Raw genomic sequence first — 6,454 nt, 5'->3', positions numbered from 1 at the left:
GTCTGTTTTGTGACCTTGGGAGAGTCACTTAACTTTTCTGGGCTTCAGTCACTTCATCTGCAAAAATGAGGATTAAGTGTGTGGGCCCAATATGGTTCAGGACTGTTTTCGAACTGGTTACCTTGTATTTATACAACACTTGGAACAGTGCTCAGCACATAATTAGTGTTTAACAACTAACATTATTATTATTATTATTATTATTATTATTATTATTATTATTATTTTTAATAATGTTGGATGATGAACTTTTCTTCTGTCCTATTTATTCAGTTCTATTTTCCTAAGACTTGGATGAATGGTTGGTTGGGTCTTCTTGTTTTCCAGAGACTTCCATTGGAAATTTGGAATTCTGCCATATTCCTCAGAAAGAACGATTGCTTTTCTAATGATTTCAATAAGCAGGAGGTCTCCACTTTTGTCTTGTCTTATGCTGTCGAGTCGTCTCCTACCCCTAACGATGCCATGGACGCATCTCTCCCAGAAGGCCCCATCTTCAACTGCAATTGTTCTGGTAGTATATCCATAGAGTTTTCTCGGTAAAAATATGGAAGTGGTTTACCATCACCTCCTTCTGCACAGTAAATTTGAGTCTCCACTCTCGACTGTCTCCCACTCCACTGCTGCCCAGCGCAGGTGAGTTTTGACCTGTAGCAGATTGACTTCCACTCATTAGACACTGCCAAGCTAAGAATGGAATGGGTAGGCCTCTGCTTGACTCTCCCTCCTGTAGTCGAGAATGGTAGAGTACTGGAAACTCTCCAGATGTGACACTGAGAGGGGCTCCACTTTCACTGTGAATTAATTTGTGACATTTTGGAAGATTAGTGTGAGAATGGGAAGCAGTGTGGCTTAGTGCTTAGTGCCACACTCCCCCATCTCTCACCCCCAATGATCTGGCCACCTATTTCCTCACGAAAATCAACACGATCAGGTCTGAGCTCCCCAAAGTCAACCCTCCGCCTCTCCCCTCCCCCTCCAACCCCTCCCCTACTTTCCCATCCTTCCCTGCAGTATCCTCAGAGGAGATCTCCTCCCTCCTCACAAGTGCCACCCCCTCCACCTGCGCCTCGGACCCCATTCCCTCTCACCTTATTAAAACCATCGCCCCTGCCCTCCTACCTTCCTTAACTTCTATTTTTAACCACTCAATCTCCAAGGGCTCCTTCCCCTCTGCCTTCAAACATGCCCACATCTCCCCCATCCTAAAAAAACCCGCTCTTGACCCCACTTCCCCCTCCAGTTATCGCCCTATCTCCCTACTACCCTTCCTTTCCAAAATCCTAGAACGAGTCATCTACAATCGATGCTTAGAATTCCTTAACTCCCATTCTCTGCTAGACCCCCTCCAATCTGGCTTCCGTCCCCTCCACTCTACCGAGACTGCTCTCTCTAAGGTCACCCATGACCTCCTTCTTGCCAAATCCAATGGCGCCTACTCCATTCTAATCCTCCTTGACCTCTCTGCTGCCTTTGACACTGTCGACCATCCCCTCCTCCTCCATACCTTATCCATCTCACCTTGGCTTCACGGACTCTGTCCTCTCCTGGTTCTCCTCTTACCTCTCTGGCCGGTCATTCTCGGTCTCTTTCGCTGGAGCCTCCTCCCTTCCCATCCTTTAACTGTTGGAGTTCCTCAAGGGTCAGTTCTTGGCCCTCTTCTGTTCTCCATTTACACTCACTCCCTCGATGAACTCATTCGCTCTCACGGCTTTGACTACCATCTCTACGCAGATGACACGCAGATCTACATCTCCGCCCTGTCCTCTCCCCCTCCCTTCAGGCTCGCATCTCCTTCTGCCTCCAGGACGTCTCCGCCTGGATGTTGGCCCGCCACCTAAAACTCAACATGAGCAAGACTGAGCTCCTCATCTTCCCTCCCAAACCCGGTCCTCTCCCAGATTTCTCTATCACCACTGATGGCACGACCATCCTTCCCGTCTCTCAGGCCCGCAATCTCGGTGTCATCCTTGACTCGTCTCTCTCATTCACCCCACACATCCTATCCGTTACCAAGACCTGCCGGTTTCACCTCTACTATATCGCCAAGATCCGCCCTTTCCTCTCCACCCAAACGGCTACCTTACTGTTACAGGCTCTCTTTATATCCAGGCTAGACTACTGGCTCTTCTCTCTGACCTCCCTTTCTCCTCTCTCGCCCCGCTCCAGTCTATTCTTCACTCCGCTGCCCGGCTCATCTTCCTGCAGAAACGATCTGGGCATGTCACTCCCCTTCTTAAACAACTTCAGTGGTTGCCTATCAACCTCCGCTCCAAACAAAAACTTCTCACTCTAGGCTTCGAGGCTCTCCATCACCTTGCCCCTTCCTACCTCTCCTCCCTTCTCTCTTTCTACCACCCATCCCGCACGCTCCGCTCCTCTGCCGCCCACCTCCTCACCGACCCTCGGTCTCGCCTATCCCGCCATCGACCCCTGGTTCCCGTCCTCCCGCTGTCCTGGAACGCCCTCCCTCCTCACCTCCGCCAAACTGATTCTCTTCCCCTCTTCAAAACCCTACTTAAAACTCACCTCCTCCAAGAGGCCTTCCCAGACTGAGCTCCTCTTCTCCCTCTACTCCCTCTGCCATCCCCCCTTTACCTCTCCGCAGCTAAACCCTCTTTTTCCCCTTTTCCCTCTGCTCCTCCACCTCTCCCTTCCCATCCCCACAGCACTGTACTCGTCCGCTCAACTGTATATATTTTCGTTACCCTATTTATTTTGTTAATGAATTGTACATTGCCTTGATTCTATTTAGTTGCCATTGTTCTTGTCTGTCCGTCTCCCCCGATTAGACTGTAAGCCCGTCAAACGGCAGGGACTGTCTCTATCTGTTGCCGACTTGTTCATCCCAAGCGCTTAGTACAGTGCTCTGCACATAGTAAGCACTCAATAAATACTACTGAATGAATGAATTAGTGGAAAGAGCACAGGCCTGGGAGACAGAAGGACCTGCGTTCTAATCCCGGATCTGCCACTTGTCTGATGTATGACCTTGGGCAAGTCATTTAACTTCTCTGTGCTGTGCTTCATTTATCTCATCTTTAAAATGGTGATTAAGACTGTGAGCCCTGTTTGACACATGGACGGTGTCCAACCTAATTATTTTGTGTCTACTTCAGTGCTTAGTACAGTGCATGACACAAGTAAGAGCTCAGGAAATGTCACACACACACTAAAAAAGGTGAAATGAAGAACCAGAGATGTTGTGACTTGGGAAGTAGGGTGGCTTAGTGGAAAAGGCATGGGCCTGGGAGTCAGAGGAGCTGAGTTCTAATTCTGGCTCAACCACTTGCCTGTTGTGTGACCTTAGGCAAGTCACTTAACTTCTCTGTGCCTCAGTTTCCTCAACTGTAAAATGGGGTTTTTATATCTGTTCTCCTTCCTGCTTAGATCCTGAGCCCCAGGAGGGACAGGGGCTGTGTCTGTCCTGATTATCTTTTATCTATCCAAGAACTAAGTTCAGTGCTTAGCACGTAGTAAGCATTTAATGAATACCATTATTATTATTAGGTGGCAAATGAGATCACAGATCACAGTGAATTATTCTTCCTCTGCTAAGACTGTGAGTACTAAATAGGACAGGGACAATCTCTGACCTGACTAACTTATATCTACCCCACTGAATAGAACAATGCTTGACGCGTAGTACACACAACGAATATCATTGGAAAAAAAAACAAAACAACGTGTAGGCCACTGACAGAGCTGGGATAAGAACTAGATCTCCTGAGTCCCAGTCCTAAGAAACACAATCTTCAACATATGGATCTCTGAAAAACTGCTACAGGATTCAAAGTCGCTTTCATAATCACCGTCTTCAAGACATCTACTGTCAGTAGGAGCGTAGCCAGTGGCCTTTTTGGATCTGGCGCGGAAGAATATTATTAATCATGTCCTTCCTGAATCACACTGTGACTTCTTACCAAAAGGCTGAATAACAGATATGACCTCTACAGCATGACAGAAGAAGGAAAAATTCTGCGAACAATGCTAAAACTTCATTTTGCATTTGTAGACCATATAAAAGTCCCCTCAACAGGTCTATCTTAAATAGAAACCAAATTTGAGTAGTCTGAATGATATGGATTGGGTTGAAGGTGCCTTGCCCTTCATTTGTCTAACATTATGGAAGTAAAGCTGGACCATGAAACTAGATACAATCCTAAACATCTGGGATAAGGATGCTAAGAAGGACTTGGAAACTGGGGTCAGATTTGGTTCTGATCCACCATTCTGCCTGCCATATTACATGTGCACACCTAGAACTCATGCTATGGTTGGAATATAGTATATCTGGAGACAGAGCAAGGGCCTGGGAGTCAGAGGGACCTGGGTTCTAATCCCAGCTCCACCACTTGTCTGCTCTGCGCCCTTGGGCAAGTCACTTAGCTTCTCTGTGCCTCATTACCTCAACTGTAAAATGGGGATGAAGACTGTGAGCCCCATGTGAGACAGGAACTGTGTCCAACATGATTAACCTGTATCTATCCCAGTGCTTAGAACTGTGCTTGGCACATAGTAAGAGCTTAACAAGTACCACAGTTATTATCATTATTATTATTATTCATCACATAAACTCGCTTGTGGCTATATTTGTCATTATCAATCATCATCATAATCAACATCATCATCATTAATAGCATTCACTGAGCAGCTAGGAAGAGTATGGAGAGTTAGAAATCATGATTCCATAACTCTTTTACAGGCTTAGGACAGCACATAATAAGTGCACAATAAATAGGATTGATTGATTGATTACCTCCCAGTGGGGGAGAGAGACAAATTTAAACAAATTCCCAATAATAAAGCATACTTTCTTTTGGTGGGTCATGAAAGAAATAAAAACCCAAGTTCAGCTCTGTAAAAACCTGTGGGATACAATATCTCTCAGGCTCATCTTGATCAAGGAGAGGAATCCGCTTAGGGAAGATCTGGTTTAAGGCAAACAGAAGAAGGAATCGGTGGTGCTGACTGCTATTGGATCCACATCTGTCAATAACTGGTTTTCATGCACCTGAGGGTTGAATATTTTGAGAATATTACAGATACTTTGGGAATGGAGCTGTGAACTCTGCATAAAGGAAAGGATGATTTTCACAGGAAGCAAGATCATGATTCAAAAAGTGTCCCCAAAGAAAATGCTTCAGAAAATCCCTGAAATTACCTAGGAAGATAGATAGATGTGCTGAAGGCAAGCATACTTCTACGATGAAATTGTTAGTTGAGTTGCAGGCTTTTGCACTTGCTTGAAATTTCAACCACATCAGTAGACACAGTCTCAGAGTCTCAAAAACCTCATCCAGTTCTCAAAAAGGGATATGAGAAAGTAGAAACTGGAACTCAAGAGGTGCACCTAATATCATAGATTCTTATTCTCTGTCCCTGGAGATTAGCATCGTGTAGCTAAAACAACAAAAAAATCTAGTGCTAAAAATAATCTGAAAAGCATACTTGCACCATATGAAGTTTTCAGTGATGTTTTGGACTATGCTTTCCCAGTTCAGAAGAGTTGGCCAGAAATTTGGGCTTTTATCACAGCACGGAGTGTCCTACCTTTTCAGAAGAAGAGTGGCGGGAAGATGGATCCAGTCTGAAAAGAACTTGAAGAAGAAACAATATGAGTGACAGCAACCTTTTGAGTGACAATTCTCTTTTTTTTTATCATTTGGAAGTGTAATCCCATTGTGGGCTGAGAACATGCCTACCTACTCTGTTGTTTTATGCTCTCCCAAGAGCTAAGTACAGTGCTCTGCACACAGCAAAAACTCAATAAATACCGATGATGATAATGACGTTAGTGAGCTAGGCATGAGAACAGGGCCTGATGGTCCTGAAGAGGATTACCAATCAGAAATCTAAAAATGTGGCCCAGGCACTATATAGTATAATATCTATTAATTACATTAAAATTTGTTTTTATTATCTGTATTGTTTTAGGCCTAGATGTCACAAATGTACCATCCAATCTAATGTCATTCAATAGGAGTGCAACATGCTCATTTTCCCAATCATGCCTTGGGAAACAAGTGAAATCATTTGTGCTATTATTATTATTATAGCATTTAAATGCTTATTATATATCTTTTCATTGTATTTGTTAAGCACTTACTATGTGTTAAGCACTGTTCTAAGGACTGGGGTGGATACAAGTTAATCAGGTTGGATACAGTCCCTGTCTCTGTCCCTGTGTCAAGACTGTTATAAGTGTTCTAAGACATAAGTTCCCTCCAGACTGTAAACTCACTGTGGGCCTGGAATGTGCCTTCCAATTCTGTTGCTTTGTACTTTCCCAAATGCTTAGCACAGTGCTCTGCACCCAGCAGGCACTCGATCAATACTATCGATTGATTGATACAAGTTAAACAGTCAGGCATAGTCCCTGACCCACTAGGAACTCATGGTCCAAGTAGGGGGACAATGGATATTGAATCTCCATTTTACAGATGGCTTTATG

At 44.6% G+C, this 6,454-nt stretch overlaps 1 non-coding gene across 1 annotated transcript; it reads right to left on the bottom strand.

Annotated features, from left to right (window-relative positions):
• Positions 1 to 646: 646 nt before the first annotated feature.
• LOC114808678 lies at positions 647 to 783 on the bottom strand. The gene has a single exon (XR_003756497.1). It is a non-coding gene; the product is annotated as a small nucleolar RNA SNORA7 (small nucleolar RNA).
• Positions 784 to 6,454: the final 5,671 nt, after the last annotated feature.

Source organism: Ornithorhynchus anatinus, chromosome Y2 (assembly GCF_004115215.2).
Source record: "Ornithorhynchus anatinus isolate Pmale09 chromosome Y2, mOrnAna1.pri.v4, whole genome shotgun sequence".
NCBI lineage: Eukaryota > Metazoa > Chordata > Mammalia > Monotremata > Ornithorhynchidae > Ornithorhynchus > Ornithorhynchus anatinus.
The sequence above is the reverse complement of the archived record's forward strand: the minus strand, read 5'-3'. Positions and strand labels throughout refer to the sequence as shown.